The following is a 25995-nucleotide window of genomic DNA, read 5'->3' as shown; positions in this document are numbered from 1 at the left end:
TAACCGGGTCCGCTGTACCTGTGGCCGTGTAACCGGGTCCCCTGTACCTGTGGCCGTGTAACCGGGTCCCCTGTACCTGTGGCCGTGTAACCGGGTCCCCTGTACCTGTGGCCGTGTAACCGGGTCCCCTGTACCTGTGGCCGTGTAACCGGGGCCCCTGTACCTGTGGCCATGTAACTGGGTCCCCTGTACCTGTGGCCGAGTAACCGGGACCCCTGTACCTGTGGCCGTGTAACCGGGACCCCTGTACCTGTGGCCGTGTAACCGGGTCCCCTGTACCTGTGGCCGTGTAACCGGGTCCCCTGTACCTGTGGCCGTGTAACCGGGTCCTCTGTACCTGTGGCCGAGTAACCGGGTCCCCTGTGCCTGTGGCCGAGTAACCGGGTCCTCTGTACCTGTGGCCGTGTAACCGGGACCCCTGTACCTGTGGCCGTGTAACCGGGTCCTCTGTACCTGTGGCCGTGTAACCGGGACCCCTGTACCTGTGGCCGTGTAACCGGGTCCCCTGTACCTGTGGCCGTGTAACCGGGTCCCCTGTACCTGTGGCCGAGTAACCGGGACCCCTGTACCTGTGGCCGTGTAACCGGGTCCCCTGTACCTGTGGCCGTGTAACCGGGACCCCTGTACCTGTGGCCGTGTAACCGGGTCCCCTGTACCTGTGGCCGTGTAACCGGGTCCCCTGTACCTGTGGCCGTGTAACCGGGTCCCCTGTACCTGTGGCCGTGTAACCGGGTCCCCTGTACCTGTGGCCATGTAACCGGGTCCCCTGTACCTGTGGCCGTGTAACCGGGTCCCCTGTACCTGTGGCCGTGTAACCGGGTCCCCTGTATTTGTGTCTGTGGAACGGGGCTCTCGTACCTTGGGCCATTGTCACTCCATGTCCCTTCTTTGTTATCCGGAATTTTTGATCAACCGGCACCATCCCGGTCCCGTCAGTGCCGGATACCAAAGAGTTTCCTGTAAATGGATCTGATTTTGTGATTTAATTTTTCTTTTACATTGTATACTTGTTGGATGAGGGACATTGACTGCTGGGCAATGGAACACAGGCGTCAACATCAAACACTCCCAGGTCAGGTTCATTGTCATTAAAGCTCTCCACAATGCTCAACGGTGCATCTTAACCTCACCCTCAGGTGAGCACCCCTTTAGTGCAGCATATGCAACTAACGGTTTCCGCACTAGTCATTTCGGGGCCTGTCTGAGTGAAACTGGCAACTTACTGCTAATTGGTGCCAAATTATGTGCAGCATTTACTGCTCGGGCTGAAATAGCTAAAACTCACTTCATTCCTGTTTTCTATTCCCATCAGTTTGGTTGGATTCCAGACATGTCACAGGGGGAAATGGATAGAATTCTAGCTCTCACTGCCCTTAACTTGTATATTTAATTGTAAAACTAGTGAGAGGTAGGGAATGGGCTGAATTACAGAGTCGTGTCTGTATCCGATTTTATCTGATTAAATTTGACTCAGTTTGAGTTCTGGCTGGGAAATTATACATATGTTCTGGTTAAATGCAGTTATGATGTAACTATGTATTGCAACCACAGCGATTCTTGCTCCACTGTTAGAAGAAGGGTTGCTGAAGTGGTTAAAAGTTGTTTAAAACTACATGCTTTGAAATTGCATTCTAGGATCTTGGAGTCCTTGAGCCAGATTATGGTGCCTCTGTTGTTAAATCAGTTTTCCATAAATCCATATTGCCAGCCTATAGAAACTACATTTACCAACATAAATGCCAGGGATCAGCTCACAGATGCTGGGATCCTGGAACCTGACCTAAGCTGACACTCCCAGTGCAGTACTGAGGGAGTGCTGCACTGTCGCAGGTGCCGTCTTTCGCATGAGACGTTAAACCGATGCCAGCTCTCAGAACAGCCAGCAGCTGAAGCTGCCAATTGATTGAATGGTTAAAAAGTCAGATCCAAATCTGAACTTACCCGTTGAGCTTTCAGTGATATCGTCAATCCTAGAGAGAGAGGGAGAGTTATACGTGCCCCAGTTCTGACAGCTCCCTTCTGTTCCTGAACTGTGAAGCATTCGCCAAGCAGCAAGGATGAGGCCTAAAATAACCAGCAAATGCTCATATTTTGGCCAATTGTGATGACATATTTAGTGTAGCTTTTTACTGGAAAGTGGGGCTCCCTGCAGAGAAGTATGATCTGTGCTGGTGCCCATTGGTATTACCATTTTCCCCATCCATACATGTGTCTCACAACAGCTCCTCACATTTATATAGCATCTTTCACGACCAGCAGACATCTCACAGGGCTTTACAGCCAATGAGGTACTTTTTGAAGTGTAGTCACTGTTGTAATGTGAGAAATGCAGCAGCCAATTTGCGCACAGCAAGCTCCCACAAACAGCAATGTGATAATGACCAGATAATCTGTTTTTGTTATGTTGACTGAGGGATAATTATTGGCCGAGATACTTGGGAGAACTCCACTGCTCTTCTTCGAAATAGTGCAATGGGATCTTTTACATCCACCTGAGAGAGCAGACAAGTCCTCGGTTTAACGTCTCATCCAAAACACAGCACCTCCGACAGTGCTGCACTCCCTCAGTACTGCACTGGGAGCGTCAACCAAGCTCAAGTCTTACCGGAGTGGGACTTGAACCCACAACCGTCTGACTCAGAGGCCAGGGTGCTACCCACTGAGCCTCGCCTGACACATGCTGGAATGTGCTTCACATTAAGGGGGAAATACAGTGAATGCTGAGCTGATGGAAAAAGGGGAAAACCGAGATTGTCAGGGTGTGTTGGCGCTGAAAGTATGGTTAAAGAGAAGGGATTTGAAGAGGATTTTGAAAGCAGCGAGGGAAATGGTAGGGCAGAGGGAACTGGATTGGGAGTTCCAAAGGACAGGAGCATACTGGCTGAATGAACAGCTACCCATCGTGAAGCTCAGCGAGTTGGCCACAAGGACTACCATAGCGATAGAGACGTAAGGCTGGAGGAGATCACTATATTAGGGTGGGGCAAGTGGGAGATTTAAAAGAAAGAAAGTTTTGCATTTATATAGCGCCTTTCATGACCACTGGATGTCCCAAAGCATTTTACAGCCAATGAAGTACTTTTTGAAGTGTAGTCACTGTTGTAATGTAGGAAACACGACAGCCAATGCACAGCAAGCTCCCACAATCAGCAACGTGATAATGACCAGATAACCTGTTTTTTTTTAGTGATGTTGATTGAGGGATAAATATTGGCCAGGACACCGGGGATAATTCCCCTGCTCTTCTTCAAAATAGTGCCATGGGATCTTTTACATCCACCTGAGAGAGCAGATGGAGCCTCGGTTTAACGTCTCATCTGAAAGACGGCACCTCCGACAGCGCAGCACTGCCCTCAGTACTGCACTGGAGTGTCAGCCTAGATTTGTGTGCTCAAGTCTCTGGAGTGGGACTTGAACCCACAACCTTCTGACGCGAATGCTGAAGTCAACCTGTTGAGGCACTGGGGAGCAGTGGAGCTTGGAGAGGATATTAGCAGTGGGTGTGTAGGTCAGGAAGCTTTGCATGAGTTGCAACTTATGGAGGGTTGAAGTGGGAAGCAGACTATAATGGCATTGGAGAATTCAAGCCTCAAGACAGTGAGGCAGAACTCAGGGTGGATGTGGGCGATATTGCAGAGTGAGGATTCGGAGTGGAAGTAGTCTTGGCAAAGGAACGTGGGGTTGAGCAGTACAGGCATGTCCTGCACCCCTGCTGATTCAACCTATGCTGGCAACTGAGGAGATTAGTGGAGTCAAGGCCAGAAACAGGAGCTGACTGGATCTGAAGACGATGGCTTTGATATTCCCCACAGTAACTTGGAAGAACCTTTGTCTGATCCAAGGTTTTGCATTGTGCAGGCCGTTGAATAACATAACTACAGCCTTTGGTAGAGTGGCAGAGCAGGATGTTGTCAGATTGCATGTGGAGCCTATGCTTCCAGCTGGTATGACTGAAGGGTTAGCACATAAATGGTGAAAAAGATGGTGACCGAAGGCAGATGGAACTCTTTTGTGTCCTGTCCAATAATTATCCCTCAACCAACACCACTGAAACATTTGATCTACTGACTTATCACATTGCTATTTGTGGGAGCTTGCTGTGCACAAATTGGCAGCTGTATTTCCCTACAGTGACTACACTTCAAAAGCACTTCACTGCTTGTGAAGCGCTTTAGCACGTCCTGGGTTCAGGGAGAGAGCTATATAAAGGCAAATTTGTTCTTTCTATTTGTGAAATCTTTGGCTGGAGCCACAGCAACCAAGATTGTTTTCTGTGATGGAGTAGCTGGTATCTGAGAAGGGGTCAGGCTGTGTTGAGGGTGGACGAGCCAGTATTGGACAGCTGTTGTGTTGGTGATGGAAAGGCTGGCCCTCATGTCTCAGTTTACCTATCTGGGAAGCCTGCTTTCTAATTATATGCTCAGCGATCAAGAAATATGTATTAAAAAGGCAAGCTCATCGTGCAGCCATCTACACGAACAAGATGTCATCACCTTGAGGGCCAAAGTATGATGCCAACATTCTTGTATGGCCTTGAAGGAAAGATTTGCTGCAGGCACCATGTGAAGGAACTGAACAAGCTTCACCTGCGATTGATAATACACATCAAATGCCAAGACAGGCTCACTGCGGCAGAATTCTTGTCATGAAGGACAACCATTATTAGTGCTGGTGATGCAGGAGTCTTGATCTAAGAAGGAGAGGAACTGTTTGCCGGTGACAGGGAAGACGGTGTTCATTTGCTCACTGAGATAGGCACAGCAGCATTGTAAATGGCAGCTTTTTCAGTTGGGTGCAGATTGAGCTAACCATGCTATAAAGATGAGTGACATTTCAACTTAACTGCAATCATAGCTAAGGTAAAGCAGAGACTTTCCAAAGTGTCAATAATAATCAGTTACTTGAGGCACTCTCTTTTGGTGGGGAATCTTTCTGGAAAAGAAAGGGACAACGATGAATGAAATGTCAATATCTCCTGTAGCAGCGAGCACTAAAAGGTGTCCCTTAATAGATGTCTACATGACAAATGGGGCATGTAAGATCTCAACAACAGGGAACAAAAGAGCATATTGGGGTAGAAATTTAGGTAGGCCCATTAGTGGGCACGCAGGGGGTTGGAGGTGGTGCAGGGTACATGCCCTGCGCCTGAATAGTGAGGCCCGAGTTGTCCCCCAATAATAACATTAATAAGAATTAGGAGCAGGAGTCGGCCATACGCTCCTCGAGCCTGCTCCGCCATTCAATAAGATCATGGCTGATCTTCGACCTCCACTCCACTTTCCCGCCCGATCCCCAGATCCCTCAATTCCTCCAGAGCCCAAAAAATCTATCGATCGCAGCCTTGGGCCTCGAAGCTCATTACAATGGATCCAGTGTGGCGCGAACTGGAGCCTGCAATGAGAAAACCTAGATCGGGGCCCTGCCAATGTCGCAGCGACCCTCAGGAAGTGAAGGCGGGGAAGGAGGTCAGGGTGGGGTAGGATTGGAGGTTGGGAAGGTGGGATAGGATTGGAGGCCGCGGTAGGGAGCAGTGGCGATCAGAGGTGGGGACAGAACTGAAACAAGCTTTCTTTAAATGTGGGGTCAGGAGGAGCACTCTGGCTCCCCCAGTCCCCACATTCAGGCAAGTACATTTGAAAAATGTACCTTGTTGGTCGCAGGCCGTCCCAAGGGCTGCTTTTCTTAACTGCAGCCGAAGTTGGCACGGTCCAGTTGCCTCAGGACAAACCAGTCTTGAAGTGGGGGCAGCAAACAGGCGTTAGGCTTCTTATTTGCATATGCAAAGGGGCTAACTGCCTCTTTGAGGCGGGGGCCTTGGCTGCCTAGTTTTTTTCCTTCACCAGTTTGGCAGGGAGCGCACTTCTGGCTGGGAATATGCACTCGTTCCCTGCCTGCCATACCGGGGGGCTTAGCAGTCCTGTTGGCGCCCGAACAGTGGGTGCTGTGCGGACAAATTTATAGGCTGTTATTTTCTCAAAGCACGTCCTAAAGTGTCGACATTCTAACCCAAAGAAAATTTAAAACTAGCGATAACTGGAATGGAACATTTAAACGTCCTTCGGCCATTGTCCTTTAATGTGTTTAACATCTATCCCGACTTGACTAATGCCGCCTGGATTTTCACTTAGAAAACCCTGCAGGTAATCACAGCCAGTTGCTGGGGGAGTGGGGGGGAGCTGAAAACACCAATGGCAATGAAATCCACTCCATTTGCACATTAGCTTTTGATATTTTTCCACTTTTCTTGTATATTTTCCAAGGGTACGGGTCAAAGCAAAATCAAAGCAGAGAACTGTTGCTGTTGCCAATCTACCTCTAACTATATTCATGTTGTGTGTTGTGGAGTCATTTCTATTCTCCCAAAAGAAAACTCATGGCAATAATGCACCTTTAATAGACACTTAAAGTAACACACATTTTTTGGAAAAAAAACTTGCATTTATATAGCACCTTTCACGACCTCAGGACGTCCTAAAGCGCTTTACAGCCAATGAAATACTTTTTTTGAAGTGTAGTCACTGTTGTAATGTAGGAAACGCGGCAGCCAATTTGCGCACAGCAAGCTCCCACAAACAGCAATGTGATAATGACCAGGTAATCTGCTTTCGTTTTTCTTTTATTCGCTTATGGGATGTGGGCGTCGCTGGCAAGGCCAGCATTTATTGCCCATCCCTAATTGCCCTTGAGAAGGTGGTGGTGAGCCGCCTTCTTGAACCGCTGCAGTCCGTGTGGTGAAGGTACTCCCACAGTGCTGTTAGGGAGGGAGTTCCAGGATTTTGACCCAGCGGCGATGAAGGAACGGCGATATACTTCTAAGTCAGGATGGTGCTTGGCTTGGAGGGGAACTTGGAGGTGGTGGTGTTCCCGTGCGCCTGCTGCCCTTGTCCTTCTAGGTGGAAGAGGTCGCGGGTTTGGGAGGTGCTGCCGAAGAAGCCTTGGCGAGTTGCTGCAGTGCATCTTGTCGATGGTACACAATGCAAGATATTGATTGAGGGGTAAATATTGGCCAGAACTCCCCTGCTGAAACAATCATGGACATTTGTAATAGGAAAATATCATTGAGTTAAGCATTATATTTATTGTTTACTTAAATTAGGACCATTAAGACAAAATGTACATTAGGTAAAGTACTTGTGTGAACTACAGAGCGGCTTTGAGGACAGATTTAGAACATTAGCTAAGGATCATCTTTATCACATTGATCATACAGCTAGGCTGAGGTTACAATGGATCATCATAGTTTCAGCAATTAACTTGCTGGAAACAGATCATGCCGTTATGCCTACTTGGAATTATATACAATGAAGCAAATATAAATTTATGTTGGGCATTATCGTTAACATTCTAAACACAGAACACCAATCAAATTCCATGCCTCTGTTTACTTGACCTTTTCACTATCCAAATGCAATGATTATTTTGACAGATTTAATGTTCAGACTTGCTTGTGATTAACTCAGTTTACTTTGCCTTGGCTTTCCACTTCTTGCAAAGATACCAATTTTTAAATTCTTCAAGAAATTTGAACCTTAAACCGATGAAAAATGTTAGGACTACGCCAAGTCAACATCTGCACTGCGACTCACCCATTTCAGTGGATCTTATTTAAGTTTAATGGATTGGGGGGGTCGCCTGAGATCAAAACTTAAAGGGAAAACTCCAGGCTTCAAAGAGCTCGTACTTAACATAGACAGCTCTTCCAAAATCAACTTCCTATCACAACTTAATTTCATCGACACATTAAAATATGTTTTCGAAAATTCCCACTCCCCAAGAAGAGACATTTACCGCTTTGGGGAGATTATTTATTGTCTTGTATCACCAGGCAAAGATGTCACATCAAAAATGCAGCGAAACTACTAATTTCAACAAAAATTGCTTTTTAATTAGATTTCCTAAATAGGTTTTTTACACAGTATTTACAGCACAGAAACAGGCCATTCGGCCCAACAGGCCCATACTGGTGTTTATCTTCCACACGAGCCGTATACAGGACTGAACCAAAGAAGAGTATTGTTCAATGTCTCTTTATCTCTCCTGCTTTCTATCCAATCATTGACCTTCCCATTTGTTCTTTCATCCCCTCCCCCTTTTCCCAGCCCCCAACTTGCTTTAAAATCTGTTCCCTTTCCTGCTTTTTTTTCCAGTTCTGATGAAGGGTCTTCGACCTGAAACTTTAACTCTGTTTCTCTCTCCACGGATGCTGCCCTGGCCTGCTGAGTTTTTCCAGCGTTTTCTGTTGTTATTTCGGATTGCCAGCATCCGCAGTATTTTGCTATCGTAAAAGTATTGTCGCTTTTATTTCTCCAATTTTCTCCCTTATTTCTCACCTCAAGGTGCTGGCACTTGCTAGAGTCAAATTTCATGAGCACCAAAAGCCCATCGGGACCTTACCCAAGTGCCTGTTGTTTTGTGTGCGTCAGTGGGTAATTAGACTGTGGGATAAATCACAGCCAAGCCCAATCCAGCCCTCAATGACATCCACACGCCTGCATTTCCTGGGAGGGATCACCAGATCCACAGTTGGCCCTGTTGAAACCAGTTGTCACGCTCCCTGATGCCAACCCAGCTAACTCAGCATGAAGCAGCGATCAAACCCTGGGATCTTCTTCACCGCTCCATTCCCACTCGGACCTCACCATCCTTGGCCTCTTGCATTGTTCCATGGAAGCTCAACGTAAACTCGAGGAACAGCACCTCATCTTCCAATTAGGCACTTTACAGCCTTCCGGAATCAATATCGAGTTCAACAATTTCAGGTCATAACCTCGGTCCCTATTACATTTTTACTTATATTTTTTATCCACCCCTTTGTTTTGGTTTTTCCCTCCCCCCCCCCTTTCCTTTTTTTCCTCTCTCCCACATGGCAGCGGTCTCTCATTCTGCCAGAACATTTCACACCTAATCTGAGCCGTCTTTTGTCTCCACTAGTCCGATCACCATCTCGTCTGGTTTTGAATACCTCTTAATGTCTCTTCACTTCTTTTGTTCAATCACAGCCCTGCCTTTCGATCTATTTCATTTCCTTTCCAGTTTTGAAAAAGGGTTTCGACCCGAAACGTCGACTCTAATTTCTCTCCACGGATGTTGCCTGGCCTGCTGAGTTTTTCCAGCATTTTCTGTTGTTACCTGGGATCTTCTTGATCTGCATGGCTCAAGACTTTTTTTCCATTAATAATTTTTCATACTCAGATGAACAAAACTGCACAGTTTTGGTCTCCTTATCCAAGGAAGGATATACTTGCCTTAGAGGCGGTGCAACAAAGGTTCACTAGTGAAGTAAGATTTAAAAATGAGCGTAACAGGGCACGTTTAGTAGAACGCAATTGCGGCAGCAAAATGTGCAAAGATGAAATGTACTAATTATTCTATGTTTAATTGCAGAAATGACCATACCAGTTTAGAAAGATGAAACTTACAAAAAGAGACACTGACATAACCCTTTTCTGGAAAAACGAAACTCAGTAGTGGTCAAGAGAGAGAGGGTCTCGTTTCTCAGAAATCACATGTCCTGATGACTCATTTCCAAGAAATCAGAGGGTCCACAGGCCCCTGCAGTGAAAAGTGAAACTTATGTTATAGGCTACCTTGTAGAAGTTAGACACACCTAGTTAGTGATTAATGTATAGACTTTTAAATCGATTGGACCTCTGGAGTAGGAGGTCTCGGAAAATGTGTATAACTGTGTGAACCTCAAGAGGTTCGGTGGAGTTGGAGCCTTGTGTTGGGACGCAAGAGCCATATCTCCCCAGGCCTGAATAAACCGTTTTGACTTCAATTATTGGGTCTGTCTTTCTTACAACAAGCTGGTGACGTCAACCATGTATATCACTTGGTCCGTACTTTGGGGGCTTACATCAACTAGATTGATTCCTGGGATGAGAGGTTTGTCCTATGAGGAGAGATTGAGTAGATTGGGCCAGGGTAGATGCTGAGAGGTTGTTTCCCCTGGCTGGAGTGTCTAGAACTAGGGGGCATAGTCTCAGGATAAGGGGTCGGCCATTTAAGACTAAGATGAGGAGGAATTTCTTCACTCAGACGTTTGTCAATCTTTGGAATGCTCTGCCCCAAAGGGCTGTGGAGGCTGAGTCGTTGAGTATATTCAAGGCTGAGATCAATAGATTTTTGGACTCTAGGGGAATCAAGGGACATGGAGATCGGGCAGGAAAGTGGAATCGAGGTTGAAGATCAGCCAGGATCTTACTGAATGGCGGAGAAGCCTCAAGGGGCCGTATGGCCGACTCCTGCTCCTAATTCTTATGTTCTTATGTAGAACACCGACAAGTCTCAGTTTGCCAAGTATTTTGGGCTAACGGTAGTATTGTGACGTGATACTTGGGGGATTAAGAAGCTGTTGGCAATTATGTGTATGAGAGAGTATGTGACAGGGAGTGAATGTGAGAGTGAGAGGATTGTGAGTGTGAAAGAGTATCTGAGAGGATTGTGAGATGATTATGAGTGTGAGAGTGAGCAGATTGTGAGCGTATAAGAGGATTGTGAGTGTGAGAGTATATGTGAGAGGATTGTGAGTGAGAGAGTGTATGTGAGAGGATTGTGAGAGTGTATGTGAGAGGATTGTGAGTGAGAGAGTGTATGTGAGAGGATTGTGAGCGTGAGAGTGTATGTGAGAGGATTGTGAGCATGAGAGTGTATGTGAGAGGATTGTGAGAGTGTATGTGAGAGGATTGTGAGAGTGTATGTGAGAGGATTGTGAGAGTGTATATGAGAGGATTGTGAGAGTGTATGTGAGAGGATTGTGAGAGTGTATGTGAGAGGATTGTGAGAGTGTATGTGAGAGGATTGTGAGAGTGTATGTGTGAGGATTGTGAGAGTGTATGTGAGAGGATTGTGAGAGTGTATGTGTGAGGATTGTGAGAGTGTATGTGTGAGGATTGTGAGAGTGTATGTGAGGGGATTGTGAGAGTGTATGTGAGGGGATTGTGAGAGTGTATGTGAGAGGATTGTGAGAGTGTATGTGAGGGGATTGTGAGAGTGTATGTGAGAGGATTGTGAGAGTGTATGTGAGGGGATTGTGAGAGTGTATGTGAGAGGATTGTGAGAGTGTATGTGAGAGGATTGTGAGAGTGTATGTGAGGGGATTGTGAGCGTGAGAGTGTATGTGAGAGGATTGTGAGAGTGTATGTGAGGATTGTGAGCGTGAGAGTGTATGTGAGAGGATTGTGAGAGTGTATGTGAGAGGATTGTGAGAGTGAAAGTGTATGTGAGGGGATTGTGAGAGTGTATGTGAGGGGATTGTGAGAGTGTATGTGAGAGGATTGTGAGAGTGTATGTGAGAGGATTGTGAGAGTGTATGTGAGAGGATTGTGAGAGTGTGTGTGAGAGGATTGTGAGAGTGTATGTGAGGGGATTGTGAGAGTGTATGTGAGAGGATTGTGAGAGTGTATGTGAGAGGATTGTGAGAGTGTATGTGAGAGGATTGTGAGAGTGTATGTGAGGGGATTGTCAGAGTGTATGTGAGAGGATTGTGAGAGTGTATGTGAGGGGATTGTGAGAGTGTATGTGAGGGGATTGTGAGAGTGTATGTGAGAGGATTGAGAGCGTATGTGAGGGGATTGTGAGAGTGTATGTGAGGGGATTGTGAGAGTGTATGTGAGGGGATTGTGAGAGTGTATGTGAGGGGATTGTGAGAGTGTATGTGAGAGGATTGTGAGAGTGTATGTGAGAGGATTGTGAGAGTGTATGTGAGAGGATTGTGAGAGTGTATGTGTGAGGATTGTGAGAGTGTATGTGAGGGGATTGTGAGAGTGTATGTGAGGGGATTGTGAGAGTGTATGTGAGGGGATTGTGAGAGTGTATGTGAGAGGATTGTGAGAGTGTATGTGAGAGGATTGTGAGAGTGTATGTGAGGGGATTGTGAGAGTGTATGTGAGGGGATTGTGAGAGTGTATGTGAGGGGATTGTGAGAGTGTATGTGAGGGGATTGTGAGAGTGTATGTGAGAGTGTATGTGAGAGGATTGTGAGAGTGTATGTGAGGGGATTGTGAGAGTGTATGTGAGGGGATTGTGAGAGTGTATGTGAGGGGATTGTGAGAGTGCATGTGAGGGGATTGTGAGAGTGTATGTGAGAGGATTGTGAGAGTGTATGTGAGAGGATTGAGAGTGTATGTGAGGGGATTGTGAGAGTGTATGTGAGGGGATTGTGAGAGTGTGTGGGAGGATTGTGAGAGTGTATGTGAGGGGATTGTGAGAGTGTATGTGAGGGGATTGTGAGAGTGTATGTGAGGGGATTGTGAGAGTGTATGTGAGGGGATTGTGAGTGTGTATGTGAGAGGATTGTGAGAGTGTATGTGAGGGGATTGTGAGAGTGTATGTGAGGGGATTGTGAGTGTGTATGTGAGAGGATTGTGAGAGTGTATGTGAGGGGATTGTGAGAGTGTATGTGAGGGGATTGTGAGTGTGTATGTGAGAGGATTGTGAGAGTGTATGTGAGGGGATTGTGAGTGTGTATGTGAGAGGATTGTGAGAGTGTATGTGGGGATTGTGAGAGTGTATGTGAGGGGATTGTGAGAGTGTATGTGAGGGGATTGTGAGAGTGTATGTGAGAGGATTGTGAGAGTGTATGTGAGAGGATTGTGAGAGCGTATGTGAGAGGATTGTGAGAGTGAGAGTGTATGTGAGGGGATTGTGAGAGTGTATGTGAGAGGATTGTGAGAGTGTATGTGAGAGGATTGTGCGAGTGTATGTGAGAGGATTGTGAGCGTGAGAGTGTATGTGAGAGGATTGTGAGAGTGAGAATGTATGTGAGAGGATTGTGAGAGTGTATGTGAGAGGATTGTGAGAGTGTGAGTGTATGTGAGGGGATTGTGAGAGTGTATATGAGAGGATTGTGAGAGTATGTGGGAGGATTGTGAGTGTGTATGTGAGAGGATTGTGAGAGTGTATGTGTGAGGATTGTGAGAGTGTATGTGAGAGGATTGTGAGAGTGTATGTGTGAGGATTGTGAGAGTGTATGTGTGAGGATTGTGAGAGTGTATGTGAGGGGATTGTGAGAGTGTATGTGAGGGGTTTGTGAGAGTGTATGTGAGGGGATTGTGAGAGTGTATGTGAGGGGATTGTGAGAGTGTATGTGAGAGGATTGTGAGAGTGTATGTGAGAGGATTGTGAGAGTGTATGTGTGAGGATTGTGAGAGTGTATGTGTGGTAAACCACTGTCATACCTGTCTGTGTCTGTATGTGTATTCCACTAGGTACAGGTCTGGACATGCCTCGGCTGACTCCTCCCACTATTCCAGGTATATAAGTGACTACCTCCCAGTCCCTTAGTATTCTGGACGGGTCGACCACTCGAGACAAGACCTTCATTCTTTAGTTAATAAAAGCCTGATTGTTACTCGCTCAACCTCAGTCTTTTGAGTAATTGATGGCGCATCAATATGTGAGGGGATTGTGAGAGTGTATGTGCGAGGATTGTGAGAGTGTATGTGTGAGGATTGTGAGAGTGTATGTGACGGGATTGTGAGAGTGTATGTGAGGGGATTGTGAGAGTGTATGTGAGGGGATTGTGAGAGTGTATGTGAGGGGATTGTGAGAGTGTATGTGAGGGGATTGTGAGAGTGTATGTGAGGGGATTGTGAGAGTGTATGTGAGAGGATTGTGAGAGTGTATGTGAGGGGATTGTGAGAGTGTATGTGAGGGGATTGTGAGAGTGTATGTGAGGGGATTGTGAGAGTGCATGTGAGGGGATTGTGAGAGTGTATGTGAGAGGATTGTGAGAGTGTATGTGAGAGGATTGAGAGTGTATGTGAGGGGATTGTGAGAGTGTATGTGAGGGGATTGTGAGAGTGTGTGTGGGAGGATTGTGAGAGTGTATGTGAGGGGATTGTGAGAGTGTATGTGAGGGGATTGTGAGAGTGTATGTGAGGGGATTGTGAGAGTGTATGTGAGGGGATTGTGAGTGTGTATGTGAGAGGATTGTGAGAGTGTATGTGAGGGGATTGTGAGAGTGTATGTGAGGGGATTGTGAGAGTGTACGTGAGGGGATTGTGAGTGTGTATGTGAGAGGATTGTGAGAGTGTATGTGAGGGGATTGTGAGAGTGTATGTGAGGGGATTGTGAGTGTGTATGTGAGAGGATTGTGAGAGTGTATGTGAGGGGATTGTGAGAGTGTATGTGAGGGGATTGTGAGTGTGTATGTGAGAGGATTGTGAGTGTGTATGAGGGGATTGTGAGTGTGTATGTGAGAGGATTGTGAGAGTGTATGTGAGGGGATTGTGAGAGTGTATGTGAGGGGATTGTGAGAGTGTATGTGAGGGGATTGTGAGAGTGTATGTGAGAGGATTGTGAGAGTGTATGTGAGAGGATTGTGAGAGTGTATGTGAGAGGATTGTGAGAGTGAGAGTGTATGTGAGGGGATTGTGAGAGTGTATGTGAGAGGATTGTGAGAGTGTATGTGAGAGGATTGTGCGAGTGTATGTGAGAGGATTGTGAGCGTGAGAGTGTATGTGAGAGGATTGTGAGAGTGAGAATGTATGTGAGAGGATTGTGAGAGTATGTGAGAGGATTGTGAGAGTGTGAGTGTATGTGAGGGGATTGTGAGAGTGTATGTGAGAGGATTGTGAGAGTGTATGTGAGAGGATTGTGAGAGTGTATGTGAGAGGATTGTGAGAGTGTATATGAGAGGATTGTGAGAGTGTATGTGGGAGGATTGTGAGTGTGTATGTGAGAGGATTGTGAGAGTGTATGTGTGAGGATTGTGAGAGTGTATGTGAGAGGATTGTGAGAGTGTATGTGTGAGGATTGTGAGAGTGTATGTGAGAGGATTGTGAGAGTGTATGTGTGAGGATTGTGAGAGTGTATGTGTGAGGATTGTGAGAGTGTATGTGAGGGGATTGTGAGAGTGTATGTGAGGGGTTTGTGAGAGTGTATGTGAGGGGATTGTGAGAGTGTATGCGAGAGGATTGTGAGAGTGTATGTGAGAGGATTGTGAGAGTGTATGTGTGAGGATTGTGAGAGTGTATGTGTGGTAAACCACTGTCATACCTGTCTGTGTCTGTATGTGTATTCCACTAGGTACAGGTCTGGACATGCCTCGGCTGACTCCTCCCACTATTCCAGGTATATAAGTGACTACCTCCCAGTCCCTTAGTATTCTGGACGGGTCGACCACTCGAGACAAGACCTTCATTCTTTAGTTAATAAAAGCCTGATTGTTACTCGCTCAACCTCAGTCTTTTGAGTAATTGATGGCGCATCAATATGTGAGGGGATTGTGAGAGTGTATGTGCGAGGATTGTGAGAGTGTATGTGTGAGGATTGTGAGAGTGTATGTGACGGGATTGTGAGAGTGTATGTGAGGGGATTGTGAGAGTGTATGTGAGGGGATTGTGAGAGTGTATGTGAGGGGATTGTGAGAGTGTATGTGAGGGGATTGTGAGAGTGTATGTGAGGGGATTGTGAGAATGTATGTGAGAGGATTGTGAGAGTGTATGTGAGGGGATTGTGAGAATGTATGTGAGGGGATTGTGAGAGTGTATGTGAGGGGATTGTGAGAGTGTATGTGAGAGGATTGTGAGAGTGTATGTGAGGGGATTGTGAGAGTGTATGTGAGGGGATTGTGAGAGTGTATGTGAGAGGATTGTGAGAGTGTATGTGAGAGGATTGTGAGAGTGTATGTGAGAGGATTGTGAGAGTGTATGTGAGGGGATTGTGAGAGTGTATGTGAGGGGATTGTGAGAGTGTATGTGAGAGGATTGTGAGAGTGTATGTGAGGGGATTGTGAGAGTGTATGTGAGGGGATTGTGAGAGTGTATGTGAGGGGATTGTGAGAGTGTATGTGAGAGGATTGTGAGAGTGTATGTGAGAGGATTGTGAGAGTGTATGTGAGGGGATTGTGAGAGTGTATGTGAGGGGATTGTGAGAGTGCATGTGAGGGGATTGTGAGAGTGTATGTGAGAGGATTGAGAGTGTATGTGAGGGGATTGTGAGAGTGCATGTGAGAGGATTGTGAGAGTGCATGTGAGAGGATTGTGAGAGTGTGTGTGTGTAATAGCTGTAATCGATGCTGCTAGCAGGTACCTAAAGGACATCTACCTGTTTCTACTGTGTACAATAACTGGACTCATCCTGGGATTTAGTCATTGGAGGAGTGGTCTGTGCAGCAAGAAATCTCTCAGCTATTACATAATTTAGAAAAAAAAGACTATCATTCCAATAGCACCGAACTCTTTGCTGCAGAACAATGTTGGGGCATGTTTCGCCTGGGCTGCTGATGGCAATAAAAAAGTAGAGGCAGCTAAACTGGGAAGCAAAAGTGGTATGGGACTTTCCTTCAGTTATTACCATTAGACTAACTTTGCTGGTTGGTGTGAGGAGAGTAGCATAAACAGTGCAGTTCTGGTCACCACATTACAGGAAGGATGTGATTGCACTCGAGGGGGTGCAGAGGAGATTTACGAGGATGCTGCCTGGGCTGGGGAATTTTAGCTGTGAGGAAAGATTGGATAGGCTGGGGTTGTTTTCTTTGGAACAGATGAGGCTGAGGGGAGACTTGATTGAGGTGTATAAAATTATGAGGGGCCTAGACAGAGTGGATAGGAAGGACCTATTTCCCTTAGCAGAAGGGTCAATAACCAGGGGGCACAGATATAAAGTAATTGGTCAGAGGTTTAGAGGGGATTCGAGGAGACATTTTTACACCCAGAGGGTGGTGGGGGTCTGGAACTCACTGTCTGAAAGGGTGGTAGAGGCAGAAACCCTCATCACATTTAAAAAGTACTTGGATATGCACTTGAAGTGCCGTAACCTACAGGGCTACGGACCAAGTGCTCGAAAGTGAGATTAGGCTGGAGAGCTCTTTGTCGGCCAGCACGGACAAGATGGGCTGAATGGCCTCCTTCTGTTGTGTAAATTTCTATGATTCAATGAAACACCTCTTTATTAAGGGTTTGTTAATGGCCATAGGAACTTGCAGAAGGCCTGTAATGTATTTATGAGCAAGGAAAACAGCGAGCATGAAGTCCAGTGGCTCAGTGGGCAGCACTCTCTAGGTGGGAGGGGCTAGGAGTGAGCCAGGTGTTACTGGTTGCCTAATTGCAGCTGGGTGTTGGAGGGAGTTTTGTAAAAAGTTGGTGGTGGGTTTTGGGGTTTTGTTTTCAGGTTTTAGGGCCTTTTAAGCCCACAAAAAACAGCCAGATGGCTGCTGAGGGGTCCAGAGAGCCAGGCCCCTCGGAGGACAGTGTTCCCGAGAGGAATTTAATTAGGGAAGAAACTGTGGTGGGAAAGGTAAAAAGAAGGCCCAAAGATTTGGGCCGGGACCCCAGGAGGTTTGGTAAAGAAAACACGGTGGTGGTGCAGTGTGAAGATAAGAAGATTCGAGCCTGGGATATTATCCAGGCGGTTCATGAGGACTGTGGTGAGGGAAGCTGCTTTGCCTGCCGACCAAACTGAATGTGGGATTTGAGGTGACGGTCAGTGGCCGTGAGGAGGTGAAAAAACTGCTACTCAGTCTGAAAGTTGGTGAGAAATTCTTGGAGGTGACTCTGCTATATTCAGAGGAGGTGGTGGTTTCATTTTTGAACTAGCCAGTGTACATTGAGGATGAAGTGCTGAGCAAAAAGTTGGAGTCGTGGGACATTAAAATCTGTTCTGAAATAAAGAGGAGGTACTATCTGGGAACACGGGTAGCAGACGGAACCCGGTATGTAAAGGTGCGGTTCCCAGAGGGGGTGAGGTCTTTGCCGTACAGTATGAAGTTCGAGACACTGGAAGGAGTGCAGTACTTTCGTGTGCTGCACGATAACCAAGTAAAGGTGTGCTACTATTGTCTGGGACATGAAAATCTCTTAAGAAATTGTCCAGATTTGTATTGTTACAATTGCGGTGAGTCGGGACATATTGCTCGGAGCTGCAAGGCGGAGAGCTATGGGGTGTGTCACAAAGGCCCCACCCGCTGTGAGTGTGTGGCAGAAGGGAGCAATATGAGTGATGAGGAGATGGGAGAAGGAGAAGGAGATGAGAGTGGAACGGCCGGAGGAGCGGTGCAGTCAGAGGACACAGCCGGTAAAATGAAGGAGAAAGGAGCACAGGAAGAGGCAGAGGTTGGTGGAGCGGAGGACGGGATGGAGATGGCGGAAAACACGCTGAGTGCTGTGGAGGGGAACAAAGACAGCAGCGGGCAGCGAGGGTCGAGTGCAGACTCGAGCCTTAGTGCGGTTTGGCTCCCCCTGGGGAGTCTGGTGGCTGCGGGGGGAGAGGAGGCGGGAGCGGGGTGTGTGGTGGATGTGGGTGCTCTGGGGAGAGGCGGGGAGTTGGATATCTTGGTGAGCTGGAGGGGGCAGGATGGGGAGAGGGAGCAAGAGGCAGGAGCCTTAAAGGAACAGCAGGATGGGATTGGCAAGATAGAGACGTCAGAAGGGAACAATTTAGGTGCGCCATTGTCCCATGGAGTGAGGGAACAAGGTGAAAGGGTCAGAGGTGGAGATGTGGTCGAAGGGAGCGGCACAGTTGGAGAAACTGCGATAGCAGGAAGACTCTGTGGGAGATGAAGTATTTGACGGGGAGCAGGATTATGTATCTGACGGGGAGCAGGCACAGGGGGTTGCAGAAGAGCTTGAGTGTGAGGAATTAGAGGGGGACAGAGACATGGAAGTTGGGGGTGGGGTGGCATCATGTGGAAAGGGAAAGGTTAGTGAGGGGCAGAAGGAGGGAGGAAGGGCAGCTCCTGGGCCCAAACTTAATGCAAGGGAGAGGCTGAAACAGCAGGGAGGGGTCAAACAGGAGGGGAAAAAGAGCCGGAGGCTGCAGGAAAAAGCAACAGCTGGCCGGGAAGTTGGGAAGGAGCATGTGAGAAGGGAAGGGCCAGAGATTAAATGATGGGGAGATTATCAGGCATACTTCCCTTCTTTGGAGCCATGATTACATTGGTCTCGATTAATGTGAATGGACTGAGGGGTGAGAAGAAATTGCAGCAGTTGCTGCAGGGTTTTAAAGGTACGGACTTGTTGTGTCTGCAAGAAACCTTTTGGGATGAGGATATCCTAGAAAGAGTTCAGAAGGTTTGGAAGGGAGAGGTGTTTGCGAGTTGTGCAAACAATAACCGTAGAGGGGTGGCTGTTTTGGTGAGTCCGTCCATAAAAGAGTACGTTGCCTTAATGGACAAGGACGCTGAGGGGAGATTTTTACGGCTAAGGGTAAAAATGGAGGGATTTAATTGTGATCTTTTTAATATCTATGCACCGAACGACCATTGCAAGCGTCGCGAGTTTTTTCGGGGGTTATTCACTGAAGCGGCAGAGGTGGAAAATCCTTGTATAGTGGGGGATTTTAATGTATTCTTATCTCGGATGGACATTTCAGCCCAGATGACCTTTAAGGATGATAACTCCAGAGGGATGATTATAAAAATGATGGCAAATTTAAATTTGAGAGACTTATGGAGGGACCGGAACCCCATAAAAAGGGAGTTCTCCTGATCAGGTTGGGTGGGTGATGTTTTAAAACAGAGCCGAATAGATTTTGTGTTAATGTGGGAAGGGTTAAGTTCTGAGGTGATGGAGATTTATTATAAAAAAGTATTTTTTAGTGATCACTCGGCTTTGGTTCTTAGAATTAGGAACAGCAGAGTTAAGATCGGTTCAGGGGTGTGGATTTTAAACAATCGATACCTGAAAGAAATTGCTTATAAAGAAGGGATTATAAATATAATAAAGAATGCTCGGAAGGAACCTTTGTTCTTGAAAGAAAGAAGAGTTTGGTGGGATAATTTCAAATATGAGGTAAAAGTTTTTTCGGTACGTTATGGGAAAAAGAGAGCGGCAGCTAACCAGCGTCGAGAAGAGAATGTAAACAAAAGGTTTACGGATGTCTGTAAAGCAGTTGACGGAGGGGATAAGGGAGCTGAGACTAAGTTCCGGGTGCTAAAGGAAGAGTGGGAATTATTGCAAGCTGAAAAATGCAAGGGGGCCATTGTCCGTGCAAAGGCTAGAGATGCATTGGAGGGCGAAAGATGCACTAGATATTTTCTAGAGCAAGAGAAGCTGCGACAGAGATTATCGTTAACTGAAGAGTTGAAGGTTGGGGAGAAGATTATTCATGAAAGTGGGGAGATTTTAGAGGCGGCTAGCAGCTTTTATCAAGAGTTATATACTAAAGAAGACATTTCCAATTTGGCGATGGAGAAGGTTACTGCTTTTATTGAAGAGGGTTTAAAGGAGGATGAGAGAAGCATGTGTGACAAAGAAGTAGGATTAGCGGAAATAAAAGTAGCAATAACTGGAATGAAGTGGGGGGGGGAAAAGCCCAGGGTCCGATGGACTAAGTGCAGAATTTTATAAAGAATTTTGCGAGATTTTAAGTCCATTGCTCTTAGAAGTTTTTAAGGAAATTAAAATTGAGGGAAGCCTGGCCCCATCTATGAGGAGAGGGATCATAAGCTTAGCTTATATAAAAATAAAGGGGATAGACGGGATCTGAAGAATTGGAGGCCCATCACATTATTAAATGTGGATTATAAGATCTTGGCGAGGGTTATGGCAAATCGTTTGAAGGAGGTGTTACCGCAGATCGTTTGGCCCTCTCAGTCCTATGGAGTCATAGGCCGGGACATCGCAGACTCTGTGGTCTCAATCCGAGATGCGATAGAGCTCATGGAAGAGAGTGTGAGGGAGGCTTATGTATTAAAGATAGATCAAGAGAAAGCCTTTGATAGGGTCTCTCATGAGTTTTTATTGAAGGTTTTGGAAGCATTTGGTTTCAAGGAAAATTTAATTCAGTGGATAAGGATTTTTTGTTCAAACATATTTAGCTGTGTTAAATGTAATGGTTTTTTATCCAAGTATTTTCCGATACAGAGATCAGTGAGACAGGGTTGTCCCCTGTCCCCATTGTTGTACACATTGGTAGCAGAACCATGAGGTTATATGATGCGAAAGAAACAAGGTGTAGTTGGGATTGTGGTACCCAGTTCTGGGCTGGTGTCGGTGATACACCAATATGCAGATGACACAACTTTAACATTGAGAAATGGGGAGTCAGTGAGGAAAGCTATGGATGTAGTGGAGGAATATTGTAGAGCTTCAGGAACCAGAGTGAATTATAGTAAGTCCCAATGCCTGGTTGCAGGGAGTGGTAGGGGGGAATGGTTGGGGGAATGTCCCTTTAAGGTGGTGGAGGTTTTGGAAGTTCTGGGGGTGCATATGGGGTGCAAGAAAGACAGGGATGAAGTGGATCGATTAAATTGGGAACCGAAGGTTATGAAAATTAAAAAGATTTTGGGAAGATGGGAAAGAAGGTGGTTGAAAGTGCAAGGAAGAGCGACAGTGGTGTCTGCCCTCCTGCTATCTAAGCTATGGTACTTATTGACGGTGGAGGATATTCCTGAGTGGGCGGAAAAGTCCATCCGAGAGGCTTGTGTGAGGTTTTTATGGGAAGGGAAACCAGCCTTGGTGGCTTACAATACCATCATTGGACAGAGAAATTAGGGAGGACTCAATTTCCCAGATATTGATTTGAAGAAAAAATCCTTTAGAATCAAATGGGTGAAGTCAAATATAAGTTTTTGGAAGAGTTGTTTTGAGCATTTTTTAAAACGAAGTGGGATAGGAGGGCAGGGGATATTGTATATGGAATACAATAATATGTTTTTGAAATCGATTAAACTTCTCCCTAGGTTTTATAAGGGGGTTGTAGAGACTTGGGCCCAATTTTTAAAAAGTGTGCAGTTTATGCCCAAGGGGGCTGAGGAATTTTTAGAACAGCCCTTACTTTTGAACAGGTGTGTCAACATCGAAGGAGAGGTTTTATTTAATCAAGCTTTTATAAAAGCTGGGATTATATCTGTAAAAGATGTATTATACGAGGTGATTCTAGGTTGGTTGTCGGAAGCGATAGTGAGGGATATGGTGTGGGAGGAGGATCAGGAGGTAGAGGAAAAAGCAATAGGAATTATGTATGAGAAGATTGTGAGGGCAATGCCACAGGATTGGATGGAAGAAATAAATGCGGAAATCTCCAAAGGAAGTAAAATGCGTCCTGCTTTTCCAAGCTTTGTACTGGAGAAAAGGGGAGAGTTGGTCCAATTTGACAACTGTAATACTCGAGATTTCTATGAGGTATTTAGAGAATGGAGATTCAAGACACCTGCTGGTCAGGAGTTTTGGCAGAGTATATACCCACAGCTGGACTTCAACAGGATTTGGAAGGGAGTGTGGGCGAATTTTAAATGTCCAGAGTGGATTGAACTGGATTTCAAATTGGCTCATAACCGGATTTTTACCATGACGGTCTTGTGCAAGATTGGACGAGTGGAGGTGGCAACTTGCCCAGTGTGTGGGACACAGGACGAGACTCTGTCCCATTTACTGGTGTTATGTCTGCAGTTAAATGACTTTAAGTACTATGTTCGACAGTTGTGTGAAGCTTTTTTGCTGGGTGGGGGCCGAACAGCGAGAATGGGAATCCCGTGGGACTCAATTTTGAGATGGGGATTGCAGGAGAGTCTGCCAGAGTCTAGCGGAGCGGCAATTAATTTAATGTTCAGTTTGGCTAGATTCGTGATTGTGCAAAGAAGGAATGCTCTGTTTTTTAAGGGGAGGAGAATCAATCTAAAAGAGTATTTTAAATATAAGCTAAAAGATCATTATAAGGCTCTGTGGATGTTTTATTCAGAAAGGGATTTAAGGACAGTATTTTACAACCAATTTTTAAAGTACAATCGATTAATATATGTTACAGGAGACAAATTAAACTTCAGGTTTTGATGTTAAAATGTGGTGGCGGAATGGCTGTGCAGAGCGGTGGAATTGATTTGTATCATATAATGAAATGATCAAGATGTTGTCAATGTTCTGAATGTTCAATAAAGTATATTTATTTAAAAAAAAGTGGGTAGCACCCTCGCCTTTGAGTCAGAAGGTTGTGGGTTCAAGTCTCACTCCAGAGACTCGAGTGCAAAAAAAATCTAGGCTGACACTCCAGTGTGGCAGTGAGGGAGTGCTGCACTGTCGGAGGTGCTGTCTTTTGGATGGGAAGTTTAACTCTACTTTCTCAGGTGAATGTAAAAGATTCACCTGAGGCCGCACCTGGAATACTGCGTACAGTTTTGGTGTCCATACTTAAGAAAGGACATACTTGCTCTCGAGTCAGTACAAAGAAGGTTCACTCGGTTAATCCCGGGGATGAGGGGATGGACATATGAGGAGAGGTTGAGTAGATTGGGACTCTACTCATTGGAGTTCAGAAGAATGAGAGGCGATCTTATTGAAACATATAAGATTGTGAAGGGGTCGGATCGGGTGGATGCGGGGAGGATGTTCCCGATGATGGGTGAAACTAGAACTAGGGGGCATAATCTTAGAATAAGGGGCTGCTCTTTCAAAACTGAGATGAGGAGGAACTACTTCACTCAGAGGGTGGTAGGTCCATGGAATATGCTGCCCCAAAAAGCTGTAGAAGCTACATCATTACATCAATTTAAAACAGAAATAGACAGTTTCCTAGAAGTAAAGGGAATTAAGGGTTACGGGGAGCGGGCAGGAATTTGGACATGAGTCTAGGTTCGGATCGGTCATGGCCCTGTGGGTAGCGGAGCGGGCCCAGGGGCCGTGTAGCCTGATCCTGCTCCTATTTCGTGTGTCTAATTCTGTTAGATTCAGAAGATGGTTCTGTGATAGTGGATTGGCGGTTAGGATCAGATCAGCCATGATCTTATTGAATGGCGGAGCAGGCTCGAGGGGCCGATTGGCCTACTCCTGCTCCTGTTTCTTATGTTCTTATGTTCTTATTCATAGCACTATTTTGAAGAAGAGAAGGGGAGTTGAAAAGGTAGTGGAAATCCGGAACCTGTTCCACAAAAGTCTGTGGATGCTGGGGGCCAATTGAAATCTTCAGAACTGAGACTGATAGATTTTTGTTAGGTAACAATATCAAGGGACATGGAATCCAGGCGGGTAAATGGAGTGGAGGTACAAATCAGCCCTGATCTAACTGGATAGCAGAACAGGCTCGAGGGGTTGAATGGCCTCCTCCTGTTCCTATGTTTGTTTAGAAATTAAAGATTTAACTTATGTGTGACTATGTGGGTGAGGGGAAGTAGGAAAATCTATTTTTACATAGGAGATACGGGACAGAAACAGGCCATTCGGCCCAACCAGTCCATGCCAGTATTTATGCTCCACTCGAGCCTCCTCCCGTCTTTCCTCATCTAACTCTATCAGCACAACATTTTTACATTAGTAACATTGCAACATTCATTGTATAACAGTAGCTGATGGAAGAAACAGAGTTCACCCTTGACAGAAAATGCAGGACACTGCACAGACGAGCATCATTGGGAATGCGCGTATATGAATAAAATTAAGTCGTATGTTAAACAAACAGCTGTTCAGTGTGCAGCACAAGTGGAAATAGCCTTTCTTCATCCTTCAGAAATTACAAGCTTTCTACTGACAATTTCTGCTCTATCTTACCATCTAAATACAGCAATTCCAACACAATGTAAATGAATTGAGTTACGCTATTGGTGCAGTTTGAACCAACTACTATCACCATTCGTTCAGTACAACAGAAGTGTAATGGTGCACTAACACTGCACGTTTAGTAAACTGCAAAACCTGCAGTATAATTCTAACCTGAATGTGGAGCAAAAGCGTTTCCTGGAGGAGGGAATCTCACACTGCTTTGGTTTGACGCCGCACCGAGTGTAACAGAGAAGTTTACAGCACAGAAGGAAGTCATTTGGCCCATCGTGCCTGTGCAGGCTCAGTGCTCGAGCAGTCCCGCTGGCCTGCTCTTTCCCCGGATCCCTGTAACTTCCTCTGTTTTAAACATTTAAATAATTTTCTCTTTGAAGATGCAACGTGCATCTGCTGAACCATTCTCTGTGGCAAAGCATTTTATGCTCCAACAAGCCTCTCTACATAAAGAAATTCTCCTCGGTTCTTAGTAATAATTGGATCTGAAGAAGTGAGCAAAGCTACTGGGGAGTTAAATCTGTTTTATAAAGTGCTCACTCTTGACACTTTACAAACCTACCTGACGTTAATTTAAATATTTAGAGAGCAAGGTGCTCTTCAAACACTTGTGCAGAGCACTCCCCTGGGCAGCACAACGAGAGAGTTCCGATCAGTCAGGAGCTGGACAGTGTTAACATGGTACAGCCGTGGCTCAGTGGGTAGCACTCTCTCTCGCCTCTGAGTCAGAAGGTCATGGGTTCAAGTCCCACTCCAGTGGCTTGAGCGCAAAACTCTAGGCTGACCTTCCCAGTGCAGTGCTGAGGGAGTGCTGCACTGTCAGAGGTGCCGTCTTTCGGATGAGACGTTGAACTGAAGCCCCGTCTGCTCTCTCAGGTGGATGTAAAAGATCCCACGGCCACTATTTCGAAGAAGAGCAGGGGAGGTGTCCTGGTCAATATTTATCACTAAAGAAAAAACAAATTATCTGGTCATTATCACACTGCTGTTTGTGGGGGCTTGCTGTGCGCAAATTGGCTGCCGTGTTTCCTACATTACAACAGTAACTCCACTTCAAAATAGCACTTCATTGGCCATCAGGCGCTTTGGGATGTCCTGAGGTTGTGAAAGGCGTTATAGAAATGCAAGTCTTTCTTTTCTACATCCATGGCTGGAACGCAGACTGCAGTTACTCTGAGATCAGTGACACGCCTGCACCAAGTTGAGGCATTCACATGATGATCATCAGCAACACCAAGGCTGCAGCTAGTTTAATGCCATTGAAGAGAGTATTGCAATGTTGATTATATGGAAGGCATTTGTGTACATTGGGATTTTCTATATTTTCGTGCAGCCATTATCCCCATTGCTTTGCTCGCCCATATCCGGCTGAATGAGCCTTTTGCCCATGTGCCTGCTGAGAGGTACTTGGAGCATTATGAAGCCAACATTGTTTCAGGTGTGTTATGTTTTGCCTCTTTTCCGCCACCGCTGCTATCAAATTTATGCCAATTTAATTGGCAGCTGTCAAAATTTATTTTCCTAACAGAGCAAAATGTGCCCCATTAATCTTAACTTTCTCTCCGCCCCC

The 25995-nt window shown here is 46.0% G+C and overlaps 1 protein-coding gene and 1 long non-coding RNA gene across 3 annotated transcripts in view; one reads left to right on the top strand and one right to left on the bottom strand.

Moving 5' to 3' along the window:
- Window positions 1-9778, top strand: part of LOC147103389 (uncharacterized) — a 40509-nt gene extending 30731 nt beyond the window's left edge. The window contains exon 2 of the long non-coding RNA XR_015072950.1: window positions 9385-9778. This is a non-coding gene — a long non-coding RNA (uncharacterized LOC147103389). The remainder of the gene's footprint in view (window positions 1-9384) is intronic.
- The window catches only part of LOC147103388 (uncharacterized), a 465903-nt gene that overhangs the window by 390711 nt on the left and 49197 nt on the right, over window positions 1-25995 (bottom strand). The window lies entirely within an intron of this gene.

Source organism: Somniosus microcephalus, chromosome 20 (genome assembly GCF_052327205.1).
Source record: "Somniosus microcephalus isolate GS21.2 chromosome 20, FLI_Smic_1.0, whole genome shotgun sequence".
Taxonomy (NCBI): domain Eukaryota; kingdom Metazoa; phylum Chordata; class Chondrichthyes; order Squaliformes; family Somniosidae; genus Somniosus; species Somniosus microcephalus.
This window is presented reverse-complemented; position numbering and strand designations above follow the sequence as displayed.